Source organism: Triturus cristatus, chromosome 4_1, assembly GCF_964204655.1.
Source record: "Triturus cristatus chromosome 4_1, aTriCri1.1, whole genome shotgun sequence".
NCBI lineage: Eukaryota > Metazoa > Chordata > Amphibia > Caudata > Salamandridae > Triturus > Triturus cristatus.
Genome location: NC_140585.1, coordinates 1,165,423,951 through 1,165,451,435, shown reverse-complemented (window position 1 = coordinate 1,165,451,435; position 27,485 = coordinate 1,165,423,951). Strand labels below are relative to the sequence as shown.

The 27,485-nt window shown below is 46.5% G+C and overlaps 1 long non-coding RNA gene across 1 annotated transcript in view; it reads right to left on the bottom strand.

Annotated features, from left to right (window-relative positions):
- LOC146856263 (uncharacterized) overlaps positions 1–27,485 on the bottom strand; it is a 78,385-nt gene that overhangs the window by 32,189 nt on the left and 18,711 nt on the right. The window contains exon 3 of the long non-coding RNA XR_014981455.1: positions 9,648–9,715. This is a non-coding gene — a long non-coding RNA (uncharacterized LOC146856263). The remainder of the gene's footprint in view (positions 1–9,647; positions 9,716–27,485) is intronic.

Here is a 27,485-nt window from a genome sequence, read left to right as displayed (position 1 = left end):
TCAGAGGCAGGAACAAAAGCGCGGCCTTTTCGATGTGTGACACCGCTAACCATCCCGACCTCCACTCCCTGTCACGCACTCCCACCCCTTTAGGCTAAACTGCAACAGTGCTGGGGGGTCACGGAGAGCACCGAGGTGTCGTAAAGCAGACCCAGAATATGTTTTTGTGAGGGCAAATTTGTCTCCGACCTGAAAATCATTGGGATTCCGAAGGAAAATGCTTATTAACAGATGTGGCTGCTTTGAGGAGACTTGAGGCTGATGTCGCGTCGAGGACTGCTTTGAACTTAACAAGCACCGATTTGTGGAGCAGAGTAGTTAATGAAAGGAAATTACATTTTCTACTTACTTTCCCTCCTTCCCGTCTTGGGACCGTGGGGCAGAGGACTTAAACATAAAGAGGGTTTGGTTTATGATTGAACAGAAATGGTCACAACTGGAATCAAACTAACAGTGCTCGTGCAACTCTAAGTGTTTAAATGTAACTAACATTTTAAGGGATTATAATTGTTATTGATAGGAATGCAAACTGCCACACAGGCAAGAAAGAAAGCTCAGTTAAACGCTCCCACGCGGGGTTCCAGAGGTAGCCTACAGGCCACAGCAGCAACCACCACATGGCAGATTCCACCCTTCTGAAGTTGATAAAATGAGCACTGTTGAGTTGGGCTGATGTGATTACATTGGCTACTTTCCGCTTTAAAAAAAATGGCTAATTACACAAACAAGCACCACGTAAATTGCAATGTGTTTTTTAACATTCAAGTAGTTTTATGTGTGTACAGTTATACATTTTTTTCTTTTCTTTCTGAGATTCACAAATTAATGTGGTATTGATAGATTAGTGTTGGGAGCAAATGAGGTAGGCAGCGGGATTTATACATATGTTGTTACATCACATTTGCCTTTGGCTCAAAAGTAACATCTCCATGTATAACACTCAGCGTATATCGGCACCCAGAAAACGACTGGGGAAGCAACAACAACATGGGTTTAAAAACAAGCATTGGAATAGCCAATAGGTCTCACCTTTGGGACCTTATAAGTGTTTAGCCATGCAACAGTTAATGTTGTTGCACCAAGGATATTGTGCTGCATAACTAAATACTTATAAGGTCCCAAAGGCGAGACCTATTGGCATGGTGCACCTAACGGTACCTTATTGCATTTCAGCACTTGCTACACAATCCTGTTGGAGAGCAGTCAAAAGAGCAAAAGCTACCATCACTGTCGGACAAAAAAAAAATCAAGTGCAATAACAAAGCCCCAATTACTTATTCTTTTTTTTTTTGCTAGAGGAAGTCTTTTTCTTAACCCCATTTTTTTGACTTGCATATGCCCCTTTGGCCACACTGCAATTTCGGCAAAACAAAATGGACAAGTTTTTTATGATTCAGAGCAAACTTTTTTTGCTATCACTTTACAGTAAACGTGAAAGGAGAGAGCACAACTGCTGTGAAAGAAACCCCTCACCCACCTACCTAGTAGGTGGCATGCTTCATCATCGGGGCCCAACTGGATTGCCTAATACAATCCAGCTGTGCTACAACGCCTGGATTACAGCGGAGCAGGATATTGAGCAGAGAGTGGCGTGCTATGTGAGATGTGATTATGGGTTAAAAAAGTCTCTGGGAAATGCCCTATGGAAAAAACTTTTATTAAAAGGGTCCCAGGACTAATGTAAAAAAGTTATGCGGGATATTTAGTTAGGAATATTATTTTCCTGAAATCCCTTGTAAATAAGGTCAACTAGTTTCAGCCTTCTGGATGGTTCTAGAGGCTTTCGTCAGGACCAGAAAAAGGTGAATGGCCATATGAACAAGGTATAGGCCACGTGTAAATATCAGCACACACCCTAAAGTGTGCTGTGAGTGTAGTGGTAATGTACTCACAGTATCTCCGTTTGAGATTACTTGAGTAAAGAGGTAGTTATGCCTCTGGGATTTCATCATAGCATTGAAAAAAATTCTCTACGTATATTTATTGACAAACGCTGAATGACCAATTCACGCTTTCATTTAAAACAAGCATTTGCAATGCAATAGGTCTCGCATTTACGTGAGTTTGAGCTATTGTCATTGCAAATAACAATGCCTTTTTTTTTCCCCGTTTTTAAAACAAATAAAAGGCTTGGTCATTTACAATGCCAATAGCTTAAACTCGCATAAATGCGAGACCTATTGCATTGCAAATGCTTGTTAAATCTGAGCTGCAGAATCAAAGGGCAATGGAAAGTATTTCATGACTGTATTAACATCTGAAATGGAGAGCAGTATACAATTTCTGAAGAAAATGGAAAAAGCAATACTAAAAGTGAAGCGTTCCATAAACACCGGTAAAACAATGTTTGTTGTTTTTTATGGCGCGAAAATGAGTAACCATTGAAAAGCACTGTTTTTTTGAGGTTTGGAAATCACAGGAAAACACACCACCAGAATTTACCAAAAATAGAAACTGAAAATGGAAAAGTCTAATTATAATAATTTCATAAATTTGACATTTATACACATGGTAATACTTTCTGGGTACAGTTGGTATTGTATTCGATCGCAGCGTCCTTCCTTACACCGTTCATGGTGAATTCATCCAGGGGACTCAAATCAGCCACAACCCCCTTGAGCCTTCTCTTCAATGTGCACTCCAATGTAAGTCCAATGGGTGATGGACTAGATGCCTTTTCGATTGTGTCCTTCTTGTCGCACCACCTTACACCATATGTGTAACTTGTGCTCATCACCTGAACACCAGGAGGCAATCTGCTAGGCCTGCAGGTCTTTTTGATATAAAAAGAAACAGTGCTTGATAGGGGTAGAAGATTACAATTGTTTCAACGGGCGTCCCCGATCCAGAACTCAAGGTAGTCGCATCTATCGGCTGCAAATAAAGGCAGCATCTCTCCAGACGACAGCTCTGGGTCTGACATGGAGTTACAGGACAACAACTTGTGATGGTGCCCCCTCCACAGCCGGCAAAGCCTCACAAGTCAAAGACTCATTGGCCCGCCACTGCCTTCGGGCCAGGTTCGGCACCGACTGGCTGCTTCCGAAACTTCACTATCGGACTTGAGCCGGCCATTGCTACCAAAAATACACATGCCTAAACCGGCATCACAGCCGAATAAACATACGTCTCCGAGGCATTCTCCAGGCACTGCAACCAGTCCTCGAGAGACTTTATCAAGAATTGGACTCATCAAAAACATCAGATAATTCATCCAAGTACAGGATGTATTCTCACCAAGCCGCTGCATTCAGGGGCACAGCCTGCTAAGAGGCAACTATCTTTTGAGGAGACAATGAATGCTCTGATTACTCACTGGTAATCCGCATTCCTACTCTACCCATTTATAACTAATGAGGTATATTCCACTGACTGGAAATGCTTTCAGCTTCCACCCATCCTCCTGCCAGGGGCTATAAAAACAGCCAGCAGAAAGCTCTTCCTGCCATACCAAGCACCAAAGGCCTGAGTCAGGTGGTGTGGGTGGAAAACATGACTGGGTCAAGGACGAGTCTGACTAATAGTAATGAGGATTTACCGGTAAGTTATCGGAGCATTCTCTCTATGTCTCTCATCCTCGACCCAGTCATAACTAATGAGGCTTGCCAAAGCAACCAAACACATGAAAGCCTTTGAAACGTCAAACACAGAGGTGAAGCGCACCAAAGTGAAATGTTTAAAAGCTTACAGAATCAAGGGGGATCGATAGGCTCCACAGTATGCAAAACACCACAACCAAGTCACACGGTCATTTGGGGTACAATTCAACCGGTAATGCTGAACAAAGGTAGTCAGAAGCTCAAGTCCCAGCACGACAGATCTCATCCAGGGACACCCTATGAAAGGAAGCCAAGGAAGCTGAGACTCCTTGTGGACTGGGCCTGCACCCCAGAAGGACAAGGCAAATCAGAGCCCTGATAAGCCAAAGAAATAACAGACTTGATTCAAAGGCCGCGAAGCAGCCTTCCCACGACCCGCCTGCTCAAACATCACAGAGAGTCCGAAGAGCCAAAAGCCGTCGACCGGTCCACATACACGGTCAAAGCTCCCTTAACATCAAGAGTGTGCAACAACTGATCAGCAGGATAAGGAGGAGATGGGAAGAAAGAAGACAAGACCAACTCCTGAGAAATTTGAAATGCTTTTTGGGCAGAAAACATAGATCAACAGCGGCGTTCATAAACCTCAAAAAGGGAGGGGAACAACACGACATAGTGAGCTCACCCAACTTCAGAGCCAAGGTAGTGGCCGCCAGAAAGGCCACCTTAAAAGACAAGAATTTGAGATCAACGGACAACAAAGGCTCAAAAGGGGATGACTGGAGAGCACGTGGGACCAGAGAAAGATCTCATGGAGGCACAATAGAACGAGCAGCAGGAGAGGAGAGAGAAACTCTGGAACAAACAAGACACTAACAGCTCGTCTGAAGGTGGCAAGGAAACAGGATCCCGGAAAGCCCAAATAGCAGCCCATTGGCCCTTGAGGATAGACAAAACATAATGTTTGTGGAACCTGTTAAAAAAAACTGCAGAATATCGGCGACAGGGCAAGTGATAGAAGACAGACCAAGCCCTGAACACCAGGAGTTGAAAGAAGCCCAATGCTTGGAATACGACAATGTAGACCTCCTATGGGAGGCCTGCATTGCAGTAATAATGTGCTCAGGCAAACCCCGGGCCCCTAGAGACAGCTGTTCAACCCCCAGACCGACGAGGTGAGAGGGACCAGTAGGGAAGGAGTGGAAGACCCCGGGGAGACGGGCAGCGTGGCAAGATCCAAGGAGGACTTACTGCCAGACTCCGCAACAACGGGAGCCAAGACCTTCTGGGCCAGTGAGTTAACAGCCACAACCTAGCCTCCACCCTCTGAATCTTCAGAGGAAATGCAGGGATGAGAGGAAAAGGATGGAAGGCATACAGTAACCAAGGGGGCCACGGGAGAGACAAGGCCTCAAACCCCCACGTTTCGAGTTCTGGAATCCGGGAACAAAGAGCAGAAGCAGAGCATTGGTCCTGGAAGCAAACAAATCCAGCATGGGAGTCCTGAACCTCTGACAATTCAACCGGAACACCCTGGCAGAGAGGCACAAAGTCAGAGAGGACGGAAACGATTTCTCGGCCGAACCACGGAAAGTGTTATGTGGGGTCCCTCAAGGCTCCTCCCTTTCCCCATTACTTTTCAATCTGTACATAGCTCCCCTCATCTTTGCTCTTCAGCAAATGGAGGTCTCCGTATATAACTATGCGGATGACCTCCAGCTCATCTTCTCTCTATCTCAATCCCCTAATTCCAAATCTAACTTCCAATCTACAATGCTCTTCATCCGGGACTGGATGAATCACAACCACTTAAAACTAAACCCTGATAAAGCAGAGTTGGTCTTGACAGGTGGCTCCTCCAGTCCCTGGTCCCCCCTCTTTTGGCCCTCCTCACTTGGGCCTCCTCTCTCCCTTCCCCCTCCGTTAAAACCCTTGGCATTAAACTCAATGACCAACTCACTTTGCACTCCCAGGTGAGTTCGGTGGTTTCTTCCTCCTTTCTATCTCTTCGAACCATTCGCAAGGTTTCCCGCTTCTTCTCTTTCACGGCCCTAAAACTTATTGTACTAGCTATGGTCGTCTCTCGGCTGGACTACGCCAATGCCCTCTACCACGGCATGCCTGCCTATAACGTACGACGACTACAGCTGGTCCAGAACCAAGCTGCCTGCTTGGTTTATAACTTCTCCAAATCCCATCACGTCACTCCCCTCCTAAAATCCTTGCACTGGCTCCCCATTCGTGAACGCTCTCAGTTCAAGGTGGGCTGCCTCGCTTTCCTAGCTCAGCTAGGCTCTGCCCCTGCTTTTATCTCTTCAGAGATCAAACCCTATGTCCCTGCTAGGGAACTACGCTCTTCTTTTCAACACCTGTTGTTAATTCCCCGATTTCGCCGAAAAAAATGGGGAGGCTCAAAATTTTCTACCCTTGCCCCCATTTTCTGGAACTCCCTCCCAGTCCATCTCAGATGTTCCACCCAATACTCCCTCTTTAGAAAGGCTTTGAAAACCTACCTATTCTCTAAAGCCTTTCCCCAATAAATCAAGTCCCTCCCCTGCTTTCATTTGCCTCTCAAGGACTCAGTGTACTGTAGCGCCATGAAACCGCCAGGTGTACGTGTGCTTTATAAATAATTTAAAACTCAAACTCAAACCTGCGGCTCAGTGCATCCGCCACCACTTTGTCCAAGCCCCGGATGTGCTGAACAGAAATGGCCTGGAGATGAAGCCCTGTCCGACCTGCAATCGTACAGGTCACCAGATTCAAGGACGGGCTGCAAGTACTGCTCTGATGATTGATGTAAGCCACAGTCACTGTGTTGTCAGACCGCACCAGAATACTGCAACCCAGCAGACGCTCCGGAAAGAATTGGAGTGCCCGCTCCACAGCAGAACAGTTCCTTCCAGTTGGAGGACCGGCGGAACTCTGAGGCCTGCCCACGAGCCTGCACAGTCTAATGACCCAACGTAGCACCTAACCTGATGCACTTGCATCCATTGTTAACCCACAGGCGGGGGGGATACAGTCACACGCCCCAGTCGAGATTTGAAGAGTCCATCCACCACTGCAGAGCGGTCACTACCTCCGAACATACTGGCAGTGGCACAGAGAAGTCCTGAACAGGGAAAAGAGGTGAAGATGCCATAGCAAGGGGAGAAAGATGCAATCTGGCCCACGGAACAGTGAACACCATGTGGCCCTGCACCTCCAACTACTGAAGCAGGGGCTCCAAACTCAGAGACAACGGCCTCCCCAACAAGGACTGCAGATGCAGAGTCCGTGAAGGAGGCAGGAATACCTTGCCCAGAAGTTCGCTCCTATAAAGGACCTCTGAGTGGCAGAAAGAAGATGGCACTTCCGAAAGTCAAGGAGAAAACCGTGGCTTTCTAGCGTATGAATGGTCAAAGTCAGATGCTGAGACATCACCTGGGCAGTAGGGGCCCGCAGAAGCCAGTCATCCAGGTAGAGAAACACAGACATTCCCAGGAGGTGAAGATTGGCCACAAGAGGAGCCACCACTTTGGTGAAGACCCTGGGAGATGACTGCATGCCGAAAGGCAGGACACAAAACTATCAATGACAACCCTTCATTCAACATCTCAGAAACCACTGGAACTCCAGTGCCACAGAAACATGTAGGTATGCATCCTGAAGATCCAAGGTAGACATCACCCAGCCAGCCTAAATCAACGGTATCACACACTGCAGGGTCTCCATTTTGATGGGAATCTTCCCTACAAACTGATTCAAGGGCCGGAGATTTATTACGATCCGAAAGTACCCCCGTTACCTTAGGCAGGAGGAAGATGACAGAATAAGTCCCCTGACCCCAATCTGACCAGGGAACAGGCACAATCGCCTTCTTCTGAAACAGACTGAACTCCGTCCAACAGGACTCGTTGACGCGACACATCATTTAGCATCGGGGTCCGCACGCGGGGGGAGGGGAAACTAACTTGATCCGGTAACCCCGTCTCAGGACATCCAGGAACTACTGGTTGGGTGTCGAGGGATGCCAAGCTGCCAGGAAAAGGTGTAACCACCCACCAACCTTATGGCAGCACTCCAGCCGGGACGAGTGTGGAGGCGGCATAGTCTGGAACACTGATTACCAGGGCTCACATTTGGGGGAGCGGTCTTCTGAAACCTCTGTTGGAAACCCCTCCCAGGGCCCTTCTGGTTCCTGAACGTATTCCCCTAATGAAGAGAAGGTCAACAAAAAGATTTAGCATTGGAAAAGAACAACTCCTTACAACGTGGCTGATGCAGGAAGGACAAGGAATGTTTATTTTCCTTGTAAAACCATGTGTAACTTCTCATGGCCGTTCCCCAAAAGACGGGTAAAAGGCAAATGCAAAGCCATGGAGCGCTGAGCCACATCAGTGTTCCATCCCTTCAGCAATAAGTTCTGCCTGGCAGCAATGGCTGCACCAGAAGACATGGCCGAAGCACGCAGAGAGTCAAAGGCAATATCAGATAGGAACTGAGCCTGACACTCCATGGACTCTAGCAAGTCAGGACAACTACCACCCTTCTGCGAGGTGGCGAATAAGGTCTAAAAGTCGGACACCAAGGACTGAGCTACATAAGCCCCATACACCCTTGACCGGATGGCAAGATGCAACCCCATATAGGCCGCCTTCAAAGAAGGCTCAATGTTCTTATCCACCCCATCTCTGAGGACATTATCATCAGCCATGGAAGGATGCCCCACCAAACTGGCCACAATCGAGTCCACATGAACAGTCTCAGGAATGGTGTCCTCCATGTCCTGCAAGGGCTGGAGCTTTGACATGAAGCAAGTTATCATAATGTTATCAGGATCTTTCTACTCCTTCAAAAGTACATCCATCACAAAAGAATGAATGGGCAGAGCCATAGTAGCCTGCTTCCAAGACTGGTAACACTGTATCCCTGGATGTGCTGGCAACCTCCTCATCAGGGATACCCATGTTTTCACTGACATGGGACAGCATGTCCGACAACATACCCTAGGAAATATATTTCCCCTTAAAGTCCACTGCACCCAAGGAGGAACCACCGGAAGACTCTGAGCTGGAAAAATTGGAGTAGAGGTCCTGACCCCCGCCAGAACGTGCACCAGCAGTCTTCTTGGAGGACTTCATATCAGACAAAGTGTCCAAAATCAGCCTTTTCATTCAAACAAACATCATTATCCAATCTGTTCTGCTTTTAAGGAGGGGTGGAATCCACATTGTACCCTGGAGAAGACGGAGAAGAAACAGGAAAAACATGCCTGCACTTCAGATGATGCATCCCCATAGTGAAAACAAGCGCAAGTGACTAAGGCATCAACAGCAGATCCTAAAGTAATGAGTCTTTCCCCCCTTTATGCAAATAAGGGTGTAGACGAAGCAGTCACCCCACTTCCAGCCCGCGCAGTGACAGGCAGATGAACCTTGCCATCAGCTGACTTGAGGAACGAAAGGAATGAAAGGGGGGCATGGAATATGACATCGCGCGTAGAAATCAGGGAAGAATTGGGCCACCGTAGGCCCCATTGCGGTGGGAGGGGCTCCCACTGCACACAGAACTGGGCCAGCAATCTTTGAACTGTCTCTTTCCACCGGAGTATAACCGAAAATCAAGCGGCCGTGAGCCAGACAGCCCCTCTTATTCCAGCAACAACAGAGCTCCACCCTGCCCCCACCAACAGTCGGAGTGGACAGCAGAGTATGGAGGAAGGCACAACCAGTGTGAGCAATTGCAAAGACTGTGTCTCTGCACCTCCAACAAACACTGCAAGCGGAGAGGCTCCTACTGCAGTACACAACAGCGGGAGCCAACTGGCCGAGAAACAGGCGGCCTCCAACCTCGGCAGCACCACTCCCACCAACAGCTGAAAGGGAATCTGTGAGGAAGTCACAATCCAGAGTGATCAAACACAAAAGACGGCAGCACCCCCCACCCCACAGAACACTGCGGGGGTGCCAAATCAAATCGTAGAACCATCCTGTAAATTACCACACAGATAGCAGCCATGGAGGCAAGGAGAGCAGAGAGCACCGACCACAACTCCAGCAGGAAGAAAAAGAAGACAAACGAGGCCTGACACGCCCAGCAATTCATGCAACCAGCACCACTCACCGAGTCCAGGAGGCCGCCCGTCCCAATTCCTGGCGCTCCCACGCAGGTCCAAATACACCCCCAGAGCCCTGCAAAGGAGGTAACCAGAGGACATCCATCAATATGGTGAGAGCCAAGTGTATTGCTTCGCCCTCCCAAATAATAGTAAATACCGCCCTCCCACACCGAGGCATAAACGCGACGAAGCAATAAAAAAACCAGGAAAGGGATTTCCATCATAAAATGAGACATCAAAAGATTGTTCTCAGAATAAGGCATGGTATTTTATTAGTGCAACACTCTCTAACAGAAAGGCTTTCCCAGATGTCAAATGAACAACAAATGAACAACATTCAAATGTGTGTGTGTGTGTGTGTGTATATATATATATATATATATATATTACCTACTGGCGGTCGCCAGTAGGTAGTTATAGTTAGGACCCCTTTTCCATAGGAAAACCTCAACATTCTATTTTGAATAACTTTGGCGCCGCTCGACGAATCCTCGCGAATTTTTCAAAATAGGTGGGGCGCTACGCTCCGCTCCTACCTTGAAAGTCTCGGGGGGATTCGTCAAGCGGGGGCTGAGATAAAAGGGGGGTCCCAAAACGCGTTTTTCCCATGCATTTTTCCATAGGACCTTTAGACACAGCTACAGCCCGAACGGCTGGACAGAATTACTTGAAATTTGGCAGAGAGGTAGTCCTCAGGTCAAGGAAGTGCCTTTTGTAGGTTTGGTGTAAATCTGTTCAGTAGATTCTGAGAAAATAGCATTTAAATCAATATATATATCTGTGGCAGCTTACGGTGCGCTTACGGTAAGCTTACCGTACGCGTACGGTGCGCGAGCGCGATTCTGATTGGCTGTTAGATCATAGTAAACATTCGAATCGGTCGAAACCAGGACGCGGCGGCCGCCATTTTCTCACTCGCACTGTCAGGGGGGTGAATAAAAAAGGTGGATAATGTGAAAAGGGGGCAGGCTTGACAGTTCCTGACCCCCTAGCCTTGGTCAGGGGGTCCCAGAAGGACCCTCAAGGGCAAAAATAAAAAATAAAATTTTTTTCGAAAAATCGCCGTATGCGCGTAGCGTACGCGCACGGTGACCTGCGGAATTCCGCGAAATTCGCGGAATTACGCGTACCGTGCGCGCACGGCAAAAAAAAAATTGCAAAAAGGAAAGCTTAAAAAAAAATAAAAAAAATTGTGAGGTAAGGTTGGCTCTTATAAGAGCCGTTGGGTTCATACAGGGATAGAGGAAAGAAAGAATGGGAATATTATGAGCGTCTACAAACATGCTGGTCTATCTTATTGTTAATAAGGGGAAGACTGACCTCCCCAAAAACAATAAGACCACCACATTTTGTACACCTCATTTCAACACTCCCAAATCGAGGGTTGATGTCCAAAGGAAAAGAAGAAGGTGATGCTCCAACAACAGAGGAAGGGCTCAGCTGAGCTGCCGATGATGTACTCGGCTGAGCATCTGAGGCTGGGCTCTGGTGACTTACTGAAGAGTTTTCTCCAGTATGTCGAGCAAAGGTCCTTGGGTGTTTGTCCTGAAGGTGTCTCATCATAGAGTGATTTCCAAAGGAATATTTCTTCCTTGGATTTCCTCTTGATAAAACACGATCACAAAGTATGCAAGTGACCAATTGAGCATTCACCTTTTTCTCCCCCTCTGGAAAAGTGAAATACTCCCATACAAAAGAAGTCTTTTGTTTCCTCCTTCTCTGGATCATGGTGGTGCTGCTGGCCTCACTCTCAGAAGAGGTCTGCTGTTCTGCCATTGTATCCCAATGTCAATCCAGCTCCTGCTCCTAGAGAATCACAAGCAGAAATGAGGGGAATGGGTGTGGTGTGGGAAGAATCTGGAACTGAAAGTAGTTTCAACCAATGAAAAGTGTTCTTTCAAGCAGTAATGAGGGGAATGGGTGTGGTGTGGGAAGTTTCTGGAAGTGAAAGTAATTTCAACCAATAAAAAGTGATCTTTGTAAGTCACATGACCTGCCGTGCGCGCACGTGACGCTTATGGTGCGCTTACGCAGCGCTTACGTCACTTTCGCGCATGCGCATTACACGCCCCTGCGTAACCGCGACGTTGCTTCCGGCTATACGCGTACGGCACGCACGTATCACGTATCGCGCATGCGCATTACACGCCCCTGCGTAACCGCGACGTTGCTTCCGGGTATACGCGTACGGCACGCACGTATCACGTAGGCGCGCTGCACTAATGACGTCCAGAGCGCGTAGCGTCAGCTTACCGTACGCGTATCCTACAAGCGCGTAGCGTCAGCTTACCGTACGCGCACGGAAAAAAATGCATAAAAAAAAAAAAAAAAAAAAAAAAAAACTTTCCATAATGCAGGATATAGTACATAAATTATTATATAAAAAGGCTTACAAAAAATGACATAAAAAAAATTTGCATTTAAAAAACCATACAAATTAAATGAATTTGGGAATCAGACACATTATAGTTAGAAATTACCATTTTAAAAATCTTGCAAAGACACTGGAAAAACCATAGGTATCAAACATATTATAGTTAGGAATTAGCATTTAAAAAACCTTGCAAATTCACTGAAAAAACCATAGGTTTCACACACGTTATAGTTAGGAATTAGCATTTAAAAAACCTTGCAAATTCACTGAAAAAACCATAGGTTTCACACATGTTATAGTTAGCGGAAATTTTACTGATAAAAAACCAGTGAAATTGCCCCGTTATAGTTAGTGCTGGCAACTATAACTCACGCGACCGCAATCTTCTGCTGATGACATATGTGTCTTTATGAAAAAAAAATATTTGTAATATATGTATAGCTAAAAATGTATGGAAGAAGACATGGGCAAATAAGTGTCTAAATGAACTATTAGCATCAGCAGAGGATTGCGGTCGCGTGAGTTATAGTTGCCAGCACTAACTATAACGGGGCAATTTCACTGGTTTTTTATCAGTAAAATTTCCGCTAACTATAACATGTGTGAAACCTATGGTTTTTTCAGTGAATTTGCAAGGTTTTTTAAATGCTAATTCCTAACTATAACGTGTGTGAAACCTATGGTTTTTTCAGTGAATATATATATATATATATATAATCTACTGGCGGTACTGAAAGTATTTCCTACTGAGGAGACTGTAGTAAATGAGGAAATTAGGAAACATCATAACAAATAAGTCTCCCAAAATGGCCACCAGAGACAAAAGAGCCCAAATGTAGCCCAAATATCATCCAGATGTAGCCCAAGTATAGCCCAATGACAGAATGTCCCAGAGTGTTCTAACGAACAACAAGAGCGCTAACAGTCTTACTTATGACAAAAGTATGGCACACCTGAAGCCATCTTGATTGGAATAAAGTGGTAACACTTAAAACATTTAATTTACAAAGGAACAAAATGAGGGGTTTCATTTTGCCATAGAAATTATGATTAGTTCTGCAGAAAGAAAAATTAGGGCACATTTTGACTTCTCAAATCCTCTTCTATTTCATAAACAAATTCTGACATGCAGACTGAAACATGCAGTTTGAATACCAGCAGCAGACTTCACTGGTGAGCAGTAGCTTTACTACAGTGATCTAATGAGCAACTAGAGTGCTAACATTCAGAATTTATGGCAAACGTGCGACACATCTGAATGCCTTCTTGATGGAACCAAGATAAAAAACTGAAAGTATTCCAGGAGACTGCAGTAAATGAGGAAATTAGGAAACTTCATAATAAATAAATCTCCCAAGATGGCCACCAGAGACAAAAGAGCCCAGATGTAGCCCACATGTAGCCCAATGACAGAAGTGTGCAAAACACTTATTTGTTGTGTATTTGCAGTTTTATATAGTGCAGACTTGTCAGGTATTGGAGTGCTTTACATGAGCATTGGTTACATCACACAAGATCAAATTCATTTTGGTTGTAGACATGGGGAGATTGAGTGATTTGACCAGAATCACAGAATGTTGAACTGAAGCAGAAACTCCAACCTGGTTCCCCAGTTGCAAAGTCTGCAGCTCTGGAAGTAACACCACATCCTCTCCCCTAGGTGCAACATTTAATCAAGTGGTCAACTGGATAAAAAAACATAAAGATTACAAAAACTTTAAAAGTTCTTTGTCGCTATTTGAAAACTCAGAAAATATGTCCTCATTTTAGTTTTTTAGAGCACTAACCATAATTTTGATGCAAATAAGACCCTCTCATATATGTAATTTCTAAAGGAAAAGCTCTAGGTATTACAGTTTTGATTACATCAAGATGACGTCAGGCGTTCCGCACTTTTGTAATAAATATAGATTGTTAGCAATCTAGTTGTTCATTGGGTTACTGTTGAGAGGCAGAGGCCAGGGGCACGGACTCTGAAAATTGAAGGCAGGTAGGAGAATGCAGAGGCAACAATTTGACCACACTGGGCAGGCAGGAAGGGCAGTGGCAGCACAACAGACTATGGAGGGCAGTGGAAAGGGGGGCAGGAGCAACAAACCAACAATACAGGACTGGCAAGAGAGGCTGTGGCAATATAATAGACCATTGTGGGCAGAAGGAAGAGGCAGTGGTAGTACAACCATACATGCCAACAGACCCGTTTCAGCCAGGAAACGTCCAATGTTTTTAAGCTCAAATGGGCTTTATTTGATCTGTCTCCTGTCTACAATCTCCTCTTTTTCAATGTAGCTCAAAGGGGAATATCAATACCCCATTCTTTTTTCAAAATCTCCCTCTTACCAAGTTCAAAATGTTCGCAAGTATGGTACATTGGATCATGGTAGGCAGGAGGAATTGGGGTAGGGACATGGACTCGGATAACAGAGGACAGGAGGGACATGGAGAGGTGCACCAAACTGACCCTACAGGGCAGGCATCAGGATTTGCAGCAGCACAATACACCACACAGCGCATGCGGGACGGGAGTACAGCACAACAATCCATAGAAAGCAATAGGGAGGGGACAGGACCATGCACATGGACAACAGAGAACAGAGGGGAAAGATGCAATGGTAGCTAGCTGACCATAATGGACAGACAGGAGAGGAAGCTGCAGCATAACAGACCATAAAGGGCAGGAGGGATGGATCAGCGGCATTACAATGGAACAGACAAGCCATGAGGGACGGAATAGGGGTCTGCACATGGAAACAGAGCTGGGGGCAAGGGGGCAGGACAGGAGCAGAGTAGATAGGAGTGGCAGGTCCATGTAACATGGTGGGCAAAAAGGATGGAGCAGGGGCATGCACAAAGACATCGGAGGGCAGGGTGAAGGAGAATAGGGGCAGCAAGCTAAGCACAGAGGCTTAGCAGGAGGTCAATGATGGGCCATATAATTGGGCAATGGAGGGCAGGAGGAGTGGACTGGTACATCATGCTAAATGGAGGGCAGTGGCAGCACATCAGACCATGCATGGCAGGAGGGAGGAGGCTAGTCCATGGATTCAGACAACAGAGGATAGGGAGGAGGTGGATGGGGCAGCAAGCTAACTGTTCAGAGAAGGTGTGTATTAGGAACTTTATTGTTTTTAAAATGTGTGTCTGTGCGAACTACTTAAAATATGAACAAGTATGCAGCATAATCTCACTTTTATTCAGGAAGAAGAGGACGTTTGTGACTGTGACTCCGGGCTCACTTGGCAGAAACACCCCCTGACCCTCCACCCCCCATCGCAAAATGTAATGCCCGTGAAAAGGGTAGGTGGACGCAGTGTTATATAGAACATAGTCCTGAGAGCACGATTGAAAATAAAAACTAGATATAGTATATGGTATAAACTATGCACCAAAAAGTGTGATATAAGATGAACCGGGGCGTGAAATATAATATGCAATACATTGTGCGCAATGACAGATTCATTGGAAAGCGCGAGATAGCACAGGCACTAGCGCGTGCTATGCGATATGCACCTTGGAGTGTAATATGCACAGGGCAGTGTTGTGTAACCTAACTAGTCTCTAAAGTTGTAATATGAAATATGTGCTGGGGAGTGTAACGTTGCATATGCACTGTGACAAAGATATGGATCCCAGATCGTAATATGTATGGCATAGCGCTGTGCGTTAAAACATAGGCATCGAGGAAGGCACGTTAGATGGGGCAATATAACCCGTGCGAAGGCAAGTGTGGCATGACATATTCACGGGGGGGGTGTTACAGTGCACATGGGCTAGAGAGTGTCATAGCATACGCACTAGCTGGTGGAATACAACACAGAGGTGTGAGGCACTCGGCGGGCACAGGTGGGTGTAACACAGCATTGGGCTCAGCCAGGAGCACCCTGTGACTCTCAAGTGAGGTTTGTCTCCTTTCCAGAGAGTAAAATAAAAAGTATTACACATCCGGCGGTGGATGTGTATTGTATTAACCGTGAGGGGGGTTTCTTGCATAGTTTGGTCAAATTTTTGTCGAATACCCTTTGAATGGCTTGGTGTGCGTGTATATTAAATGTGCCCGTCAATAGCTACCCATATTTGTATAAATAAACGACAAGGGTGTCTACTTGGAGAGTACCCACCGGCGGGGGCGCCGGGATTAGGCACGGTAGGACGTCAGAGCTTCACTAGCGGTGTAAATACATTCCATGTGGATTCATTCTATGCATAGTCGCCTTTTAATGAATATCACACAAATCGTCATGGTGATAGGTACGTACGGTTTGTCCAGCATGTCCTAGGTGTTTCTATAAATATATATTTTTTTTAAATAATAAAAAACAAAGGCCGCCGGCCCCGGGGGATGGGGTCCCCGGGGCCATAAGTGGCCTGAGGAGGGGGGCAACGCAGCCCCCTCCTAAAGAATAATAAAAAAAAAAAGGCCATGACCCGGGGGTTGGGGTCCCCGGGGCCGATTAAGGCCTTGGGAGGGCCAAATTAATTTTTTTCTCCCAAAAAAATTAGGGTGCAGGCCCTGGGGGATGGGGTCCCCAGGGCCAGTAAATTAGAAAAAGAAAGGGGGGCCACACAGCCCTCCTTCTTAAAAAAATTAAATAAATAAAAGACCGGCATCGTGCCGGAGGCCACTCCCCCTCCTTGCAGCACTCTGCAAACGCGCCCCCTGGCCAGTTGTAAGTTGGGGAATTAATTCCCCTTCAATACTGAGGGTCCCTGAGGGCCAACTAACCCAACAGATATCTCCAGTATGCGCCAGGGAGCTGCGTTGCAGACAGGTGTTCTGAGGCCACGCCCCTTTTTACACCTCTATGCAACGCAGCTCTGTGGCGCTTACTGATGGTACCTAGTGGGCTAGTTTGACCCTTGGGACCCTTAGGATTCAAGGGGACTTAATCTCTCAATTTAGAACAGTCACAGGGCGCGTTAACACAGTAGTGAAGGGAGGAGATGGGGTCTGAGGTAACATGTGCAAACACGCCCTGTGGCGCGTTTTAAGTTGGGGAAATAATTCCCTTTCAATCCTGAGGGACCCTGGGGGCCAACTAGCCCACCAGGTGCTTCCAGTAAGCGCCACTGCGCTGCATTGCAGAGAGGTGGTCTAGACCGTGTCACTTTTTACACCTCTCTGCAACGCAGCTCTGTGGCGCTTACTGGAGGTACCTAGTGGGCTAGTTGGACCCTAGGGACCCTCAGGATTCAAATGAACTTAATCTCCCAACTAAAAACGGCCACAGGGCGTGTTTACACAGTGGTGAAGGGAGGGGACGGGGCCTGAGTTAACGTGTGCAAACAAGCCCTGTGGCGCGTTTTAAGTTGGGGAAATAATTCCCCTTCAATCCTGAGGGACCCTGGGGCCCAACTAGCCCACCAGGTGCTTCCAGTAAGCGCCACTGTGCTGCGTTGCAGAGAGGTGGTCTAGGCCGTGCCCCTTTTTACATCTCTCTGCAACGCAGCTCTGTGGTGCTTACTGGAGGTACCTAGTGGTCTAGTTGGACCCTAGGGACCCTCAGGATTCAAGGGGACTTAATCTCCCAACTTAAAACAGCCACAGGGCGTGTTTACACAGTGGGGAAGTGAGGGGACGGGGCCTGAGGTGACGTGTGCAAACACGCCCTGTGGCGCGTTTTAAGAGGTAGTTTTAATCCCCTGCCCTATTATATACTAGGGGCTTACAGAGAAGGTCATGCTGATCACAGGGGGACCCCAGCGCATAGTGTTCCCTAGTGTATGTAGGTGTTTTCACTGTATTCTGAGTGTCTTAACATAGCACTGGCTCTAGGACTGGTTAGTCAGACTCAGTTACCACCAGTATCAGTTTGAAAAAATTGAGGGTACAGGATGATTTTGCAACAAGGCTTCTTTCTGCTCTTCTGTTTGTTCTTTCTGCACATTATCCTTCTTCCTGCACTTTTCTTCGTCTTTGAGGACTTCTGTTGCTTCTTTCTGCATTTCTTTTTTTTCTTTCTGTGCGTTTTTTCTTCTTTCTTCACATGTCCTATCTCTGTAGGCATAGTTAGAAATTAGCATTTAAAAAACCTTTGAAATTCACTGAAAAAACCATAGGTTTCAGGCACGTTATAGTTAGGAATAAGCATTTAAAAAACCTTAGAAATTCACAGAAAAAACCATAGGTTTCAGGGGCGTTATAGTTAGCTGGACTTTTCACTTATACAAAACCATTAAAATTCCCCCGTTATAGTTAGTTCAGCTAACTATAACTTGCGCGCCCGCAATGCACTGCTGATGACGTCACATATTACATCACTCATGACATGGTCAGTGACATCACTCATGACATCACTGATGACATCTCAAATGACATCACTGATGATATCATCCTTGTGATAGAGTGGCAGACCTCCTCTCCCCCTAATATAACTTTTGATAGACACATTCAAAAATAGAAACTAAAATTTTCAAAACAATGGACATACCAATATCAGTTACAACAACCTATTCTGTAATTCTAAGATCCACATACACATCCACTCATTCACCAACAATCCTATACAGTCACTCATACATGTACTCACTCATCATATGTACTCATACACCTATACATCCTGTTACACAACGCCACTCATCCATAGAGTTACTCACAAACATAGTCACTCATGCTATTAAAGAATCAAACATCCATTTACTTGCATATACAGTTATACACACACCACCACACTTACTTCTACAGAAACTTACACATACTTAGTCTTTTAAATAATCACTTATAGAAACACATACTTATTCATACAGGAACTCTTTCAATCTCTCACTCTCACATATACACACCAATAGTCACATATACTAGTTTAAAACATATGTAGTTACTCATAAAGACACTATTGAGACAGTCATTCACTCACTAACACACCCATGCACACACTCATCCACCCATACAGTTCTGCACACATGCTGTCTTCAACACATACAAACAGTGAGTCACTCATTCATGCACCTATGCACTACGTAATACCCCCCACCGAACCATACAGTAACTCAGACACTCATACTGATACTCAAAAAACCAACTAATAACCTATATAGACACTCATGTAGCTACTCACCAACCCATGCAGCCACTTATACACAAAGTGAGAGACTGATACAGATATTTACATATTTAAACATTACTCACTAAGACATGTATTCACTAAGATACACTTACTCAGTCAGTTATACAATCAATTTTTCAAAAACAAATCATCCATTTAGACACTTATATACCCATTTATTCTTCCATCGACCTTGAGATATACATAGATAAAACTTATGTAATTTTCAGAAAAACACACAGTCACTGGATGATGTCATCAGTGATGTCATTTGAGATTTCATCAGTGATGTGATCAGTGATGTCACTGACCATGTCATGAGTGATGTAATATGTGACGTCATCAGCAGTGCATTGCGGGCGCGCGAGTTATAGTTAGCTGAACTAACTATAATGGGGGAATTTCAATGGTTTTGTACGAGTGAAAAGTCCAGCTAACTATAACGCCCCTGAAACCTATGGTGTTTTCAGTGAATTTCTAAGGTTTTTTAAATGCTAATTCCTAACTATAACGTGCCTGAAACCTATGGTTTTTTCAGTGAATATATATATATATATCTACACACATGAATGTTGCTCATATGTATATTCAAGCAATAATAACACTTCTAAGTAAGCAAATGCAACTGTTAAATGCATGGAATAAAATACATGGAATGAAATAAAAGCAGGTAATAATATGGACATCCACTGCAAGAAATCAGAGAGATATATACAATAAATACATCAGATGATTATAACCACTGGAGACTTGAATGTGCACGCTCGCGCATCACAAAGTCAATACATCAAAAAGAAAAAACCCCACCGACTGCAAACACTGCATCTTAGCCCACTCCAAACTGGGGGATTCACAGCCAGGGTTCAGGTTCTGCTACACTGAAGTAGATGTGTCCGTCTCCATTCAGGTCCAAAATCAGGTTTCCAAGTCAACAAACCCCAGTTTTTTAATCTCAAAGCACTAGAAGTTTCTGAGAGGACGTTCTCTGCGCCAAGGGAACTTACCGGAATTGGCCACTCTCCATGCAAGCATTCCAAAGGCAAAGAAATTCTCATGTATCCTTCTGCGCTCTCACCGGTTCCAGCCCTTTATCTTAACGAAGCTTACCGAAAGTCTCCAACAGAACAGAAAACAATCTCCAAAAGTACAGAAAACAACCTTGAATGTGAATAGCCTAAAAAACTTTAGTGATCTGGGGGCCTACCTGTGTGTGCAAAATTCAAGCTAGACAGAGTCAGAATTCAAGATGGCATGAGGGCATGTCAATGCCAATAGTAAGAACTTCATAATACTTCCCAAATGAACAACACAATGCACATTTGTGCACCACTGCCTATAGCATCACACACTTCATCTCCCAATGTACAACATAATGCACATTTGAGTGCCACTGCTTATAACACTGCACTCTGAGATCAAGAAGCACATTCCACACACCTCTCTATCTCATGCTTCAAATGCACATCCCACGTGACCTGTTCCTGGCAAGGCTGTTCTACTCTGTGAAAGCACTCCCATTCTAATACTACTAGGAGACACGAAAGAGATCTTCAATGAAAAGTGCACATGCAGGAAAAATTATGTTGTACATTCAGGCTAGGGTAAGGTAAACACCAAAGTAAATTAAAATAATGGTAGTCAAAGGTCATCACTTGGTCCCAATACAAGGGAGTGCCTCTGGCATTACACCCGGCAATTACCACAGTGTCCCTCATCATGTCCACCGTCCGGGAACAAAATAGGAAGTGCTTTCTACTGGAGGGTGAGTGGAGCATAAAAGTGTTTATTGTTTTGTTTCCTGTCAGTTAAATATCATTAGTTATGACTGGGTTGAGGACGAGGGACGTAGAGGTTATTTTCCTGTTCTTTCAAAGAAAAAGAAGAGGAGGATAAAGCCACCAGCCCAATGCACATCAGTCAACCAACACTGCCTCCTGGGCACACTTCCTTACCAGCTTTCACTGGTTCACCACACTGCTGAGTAACCTGATGGTTCACTTCACTCCTTCACAGGGGATGGTGATCAATTTTCAGTACCTCCTCAAGAGGACTGGAAGTCATACAATGCAGATCCATTCCATAATACTGATTCGGATCTCTGTCAATCAAGACATTCCCCTCCTGATGGCACCACTACGTATGACCTTATAAGTAGGGCAGCCACTTTTCACAAAGTGCCATTTCACACTGAGCTGCTAGAGGATGACTTCTTATTTGAGACCATTTCATCAGCTCAGGACTCAATGCAATACCTCCCGATGCTTAAAGGTATGCTCAGGCACACTCTGGACTTTTTTCAATGATCCAGTTAGATCAAGGGTTATTACTCACAGGGTCAATGAGAAATAAAAACCTTCCCCAGTCAACCATACATATATAAAGGGCCAGCTTACACCTGGCCCCCTATTGGTGGCCACAGCACCTAAGTGGGCTAACTCTCAAACATCTGGTGAGCCTCCCCCACCCGATAAAGAGAGTAAAAGGATAGATGCTGCGGGTAACAGTGGCAGCACAGTCTGCCAACCACTGGAGGATTGCAAACTCCATTGGTCTCTTATCACACTGCGATATGACTCATTGGGATGAGATGGAGGACATTCTACAGCATCTCTGACAGGAACATAAAAAAGGGCATATCAGATTGCCTCAGAGGGCAAACTCATATCTAACACAACTATATGCTGTGTACTTGACACAGCTGATACAGCAGCTTGAAGCTAGCTGACACTGCAGCTAGAAGCATTAATTCAAGCCTGCTTCTGAGGAGACATGCCTGGTTAAGAGTATCTGGTTATAAACCCGAAGTCCAGCAGAACTTGTTAGCCCTCCCCTTTGACGTCGAACATCTTTTTGGGCCCCAGGTGGATACCCTTCTAAAAAAAAGATAACTTGCCTATGAAAGCGATGGAAGCGTTGCAATCACCATCACAACGTGTCTCTTTTTGCTGGTCATCCTATCGTGGAGGGTCCAAAACAACCTCCCCTGAGGCATCCGCCTCTTACAATAAAGCCCACACTCAGACATCCTCCCCAAAAGGATGCTATAGGGGAAACAATTCTCGAAGCAGAGGTAGGGGTTTCACCTAGCCTTCCACCTCAACCACCAAGCCTTGACTTGTCCAACATTCACCCTGATCACACTTCACCTGTTGAGGCAATACTACAGCAGTTATTTCCCACATGGTAGAATATCACATCTGACTAGTGGGTGGTGGTTATTGGCTGGAGCTTACTTCCACACCTCCAAACAGTCACCTAGCACCCACAGACTGTCAACAAACCATCAACAACTGCTCAAACAGGAAGGTCAAGCTCCTCTGCAAAAGGGAGCAATAGAACATGTACCATTACACCAACAGAGGAGTCTAATTACTTTACTTCCTTATTCCCAAAAAGGACCAGTCTCTTAGACCAATCCTCGACCTCCGACACTAAACAGGTACATTCTCTCAGAGCACTTCCACATGGTCAGACTTTAAGATGTCATACCGCTACTTCAACAAGACGACTTCATGGCCGCATTGGACCTCAAGAACGCCCACTTCCATATTTCAATTCACCCAGCACATCGTCAATACCTCATATTGGTGTTAAATGAACAACATTTGCAGTTCAAAGTGCTTCAAACAGGGTCACTACAGCCCCCAGGGTGTTTACCAAGTGCCCAGTAGTAGTAGCAGCTCATTTACGCATGCAAAATATCAACTTTTTCCCCTTACCTGGACGATTGTCTCATCAAGAGCAATACTCATCAAAACTGTTTGCAATACACTCAAGCTACCATAAACATGTTTCAACAACTAGGTTCACCTTCAGTGCAGTCAAATCTCGCCTGCAGCTCCTTCAAATACAACCTTACCTAAGAGGAATCCTCAAATTACACATGGGGATAGCTTACCAAAACACCGCAAACATTCAATCCTTCAAAACATTATTCCACAAATTCAGCCTCATCAGCAGATAACAGGATCTCATGCCAGACTGAACATGCTCCTGTTACAAGAATGCTTCTCACTTCATTGGACACAAGCAGAAGGTCAGCTACAAATTGAGTGTTGATCAGCCATCAAGCTTACCACTCTCTACAGTGGTGGAGTTCCAACAATCTTTTAAAGGGACGGCCTTTTATAGACGCAGTTCCGCAGAGAACCATAACAACGGACGTGCCACTCACTGGTTGTGAAGCACACTCACAGAAATTGACTGTACTGGGCCACTGGACACCCAGGCAAACTCATCTCCATATCAGTCACCTAGAGTTACTAGCTGTTCATCCAGCGCTGAACGCATTCCTTCCCCACCTCACTGGCAAAGTGGTTCTAATCAAAACAGACAACATGACTACAATGTATTATCTGCAGAAACGGGGGAAGGGGGTCACCTCAGCTAAGTATCTACCAGGGGTGGACAGCGACTTTGGAACAAGTGGAACAAGTCCACGACTGGAAGATCAACCCACAAGTCCTGTCCCATTCTTCCAAATGGGGTCACATCCGCCACCGCCAGGGCGCGGCAATTTAAGGCGGATTGCCCACTTGGTGGAAAAATCGCCTATCAGATATATCCCTGCCTGCCTGGTCTCCCTTGACGCCGGGAAGGCGTTTGATCACATGGACTGCAGCTCTCTCCGGGAGGTTCTCCAGAAGATTGGCTTGGGACCTGGATTCATTTCTGAACTGATGGCCCCCTATGCGAAACCTACCACTCGCATTTGTTTCAATCGCTCTACCACTGCTCCTATCTCTATCCACCGAGGCACTCGTCAGGGGTGCCCACTTTCTCCTCTATTATTCGCACTTGCCATTGAGCCCTTAGCTATTGCTATACGCCGTAATCAGAATATATGGGGTATCCGTATGGGGGTGTAGGAAGGTGGAATCTGACTGCATGGTTACCCCCACTTTTTGCCCTGTGTTTTGCTGGTTTTCGACTTAGTTTGACTAGGGTCCTGCTAATCAGGACCCCAGTCTATCTGCTTTCTCCCTAAAACTGAGTGCATGTACTTTAGGTACACCACAGATTGGATTCTTTGGTACCCTTATAAGTCCCTAGTATATGGTATACTATATACCCAGGGCATAGGTACCCCAGAGGCCTCTCAGGGGCTGCAGCATGTATTATGCCACCCCTGGGAGACCATGCAAAATGACACCACAGGTCTGCTACAGCAGCCTGTGTAAGGTGGTGTATGCACCCCTTACTTAGATAAAGGTTCACTATATCCATTTCAATGCACATGCAAACCTATCAGTCACCCCTATGGCAGGCCTTATCAATCCTGAAGGCAGGGTGCTGGGTTTTATGTGAGAGGGTGCCCATGCATGAGCAGAGACCCTCTGCAGCCTTCGGAACCTTTATTCTGGGGTTGTTTGGGATGCAGTCAAACCATATACTCTTAAGTGCATTATAACCTCGCGGTAAATGCTAACTTTGGAATGGCTGCATAGAAACATGTTGTGTCTGGTGCAAACACCTTGGAATCATACCTCCACACCATTAACTGGTGTGGGAGGTATGATTCCACCCTACTAGAGGGAGAAACATGACAGCACCGGTACACCCGGTACAAGCTTCACAGACCCTGACATCACAAAATGTATGCTGCCAGCCACAGACACAAGTCTGCCCTCCTGCTGCCGGACGAAACTCCGGCAGGGGACGGCTGGACAATAGATTTATTGTCACAGGGAGGTGTGACCACCTCCCAGACAGGCTTTAGTGTATTGGGGCTGGGCGGGTGCACTCCAAAAGTGCTTTGATGTCTGCACTGGGGGCACATTTGGTGTCCCTGTGCATAGTCCAGCTCAAACCGGTTACAGGGGCTACAAGCCCCTGCTGTGGTGCGAGACAAAGGACATGGGTGTAGCCACCCCTCCGTCCTGACCCTCCCATAGGTGCAGTGCTTAATTTGTCCCGGTAAGCACCAGCACTTAATTATCAGGGCCGGGTTTAGTGCACGTAATTGATTTTATAGTAATTAGTGGCTCAGTGCCGCTGCTGCACACTGCTGCTCTGCTCTACTGCGCAAGTGCTGCTGTTGGAGTGTTACGTTACGTACTGGGTTGGCTGTTGTAACTTGTGATGTTGAAGACGTACTTGTTGACTCCGTTTCTTCACGACTTAGACACACCACACGAGTCACACACTAGTTCTTCTCATTTCGTTACGATCTGTGAATGCAGCGGCTCAGTGTTGCCGGTCCAGTGGGCGGGACACTGAGTTGGGAAGGGCTTTGGTCTTCTGCGGGGGTTGGGGCTGTGCGCGGCAGCAAGCAGCACGCATAGATGTTTTTTAGATTTCAATCAATGCGTGCGCATTCGCTGCTTTTTGCTACCACGCCCCAACATACCCGCACGGCCGCACCTCACCGACTGGGTTCAACCAGCCGCTGCCGACGTTCAAAGTCTCTGACTGCCTAGTGAGAGGCGAGCGCAATCTGGACGACGTTGGTTGGCCAACTTGGCCGCGTTGAGGAGTAGAAAGTACAACTTACAAACAGCACAGCAGCACCAGGTGAGGGAGGCACGGCCTAGTAGCCTAGGCCTATCATCATCATTCATCAGTTTCATAAAGGTGCGCAGCGTAGACTAAGCAGCACCAGGTGAGGGCGAGGCAGGGCCTGATCAGTTAATGAAGCTGCGCAGGAGTTTAGTGACAGTCGAGTCCCGAGTGAGTTCCCCCAGACTTCCACAGTCCCAACCTCACTGAACTTACTGGTCCGGGGTCACTGCCCACTCCCACAGTCAAGACAGTGTGTTCCGGCCCATGCCTGTGAGCCAAAAGAGTCCGACTGTTTAATTTATTTGATTTAACTGATTATTATATGTTGATTATTGATGATGGCGTGGCGATTATGATTATTCGATTCGACTGACTGATCATTGATTATATGTTGATTGATGATGATGGCGTGGCCCAGTGGCCGTGGGTCTTTAGTTTGATCGATGGATTCAATTTTGCTTTTACAATTCTGTGGGGGGGTGTTTGGGGCTGTGCGCGCCAAGCAGCGTGCGCAGTTTTTTTTTTAGAATGATTGCAATGCGCGCACATTCGCTGCTTTGACACACCGCACAGTGCACTCCTCACACCCCAGCATACCCGGCCGCACGGCCTCTCACCACCGAGTCATGAACATGGCCATTCGGTTCAAGATTCATAGAACCATTCCGCAGCATCGCTAAATGAAAGTAAGCCTAAGTGTGAAACTGAAAGTAAGCCCGCAGCAAGAAGCGCAAACGGCCAGGCAGGACGATGTTGCGGTGCGAGTCGCGACGTGCTGCATTGGCGGCTTGTTGACGTTGAGCCTGACGAGTAGCCCGGCGTACGCTAGTGTAGCCGCCAGCAGTGAGTGAGTACTACTACTAGTACTGGCCAGTCTGACTCTGGCCAGTGCCGCCCGCCAGTAACCGCACCAGCCACCAGGTGAGGCAGGGCCTGTGTAAAGTGTGGCAGCAGCAGGCCTAATCAGTTAGCCTAAGTAAGGCTGCAGAGGCAGCCTTACTTAGGCTAACTGCAGTCAGTGTGTGTGTGCGTGTCCCTGTCCCAGCCGGGCCGCCCGGCCCCGACCGGTAACTTAACCCTTTCCGTGCTTGTGACGGAGCGGTTCCGTCATGCGCGACGGTCGCGCTGTGCGCATGACGGAACCGCTCCGTCACGGCCCCGCCCGCGCACGGAACCTTCAGCGTGGCACGGAAATCCGCGCCGCGCTGAAGGGGTTAAGTTTTAATTGACACATGACACACACACACTGTGACCGCACTGTTACTGTAAAGTAAGGTAGCGGCCGTAGCCGCCATGTGATGCCAGTGCCACCATGATCATGCCGCCCGTGGGTGGCGGTGGCGTGGTGGTGGCGTGGCCCTGGCCTTGCCAATTGCTTGCTGCCTGTTGCTTGCCAAACCAACCAATACACACTGCTTTTTGTTTGGGTGCGCACAGTCATGCGTCCACCCTCGGAATCCTCATCAGACAAAACACACAGACTGAGAGGACAGTGAAGGTGTCAGCAGGCTGAGCAGGGTCCAGTGAGTCACCATTATACTGCGTGCATTCTAACTCTGCAACCTTGGTGGGGCTTGGACTTGTGACTGGGCCGGGTGGGCCAAGTCCCAAAGGTAAGCAGAGGGTTAACCCCCAGCACAGCCTGTATATTCTTGTTTTTAAAAGCACCTGCTGCCAAGTTCCTTCCTGGCCTCCAGTAATATTCAGGCATAAATTAAAATGTCAAGATAACTCTGGTGATTAATCGTCTTCCTGGAGAGAGATAGTCACAGGAGTTTTGTCTAGGGGAAGTTGTGACTGCTTGTTGTAAGGTAGTACAGATGGTTAAAATACCTGCTGCAAAGAACATTTACCATGCCGATCAAAAAATGTAATCATGTAAAGTAGGTCAGTGTGTTACTGCTTCTGTCAGAGAGATCTTTTTG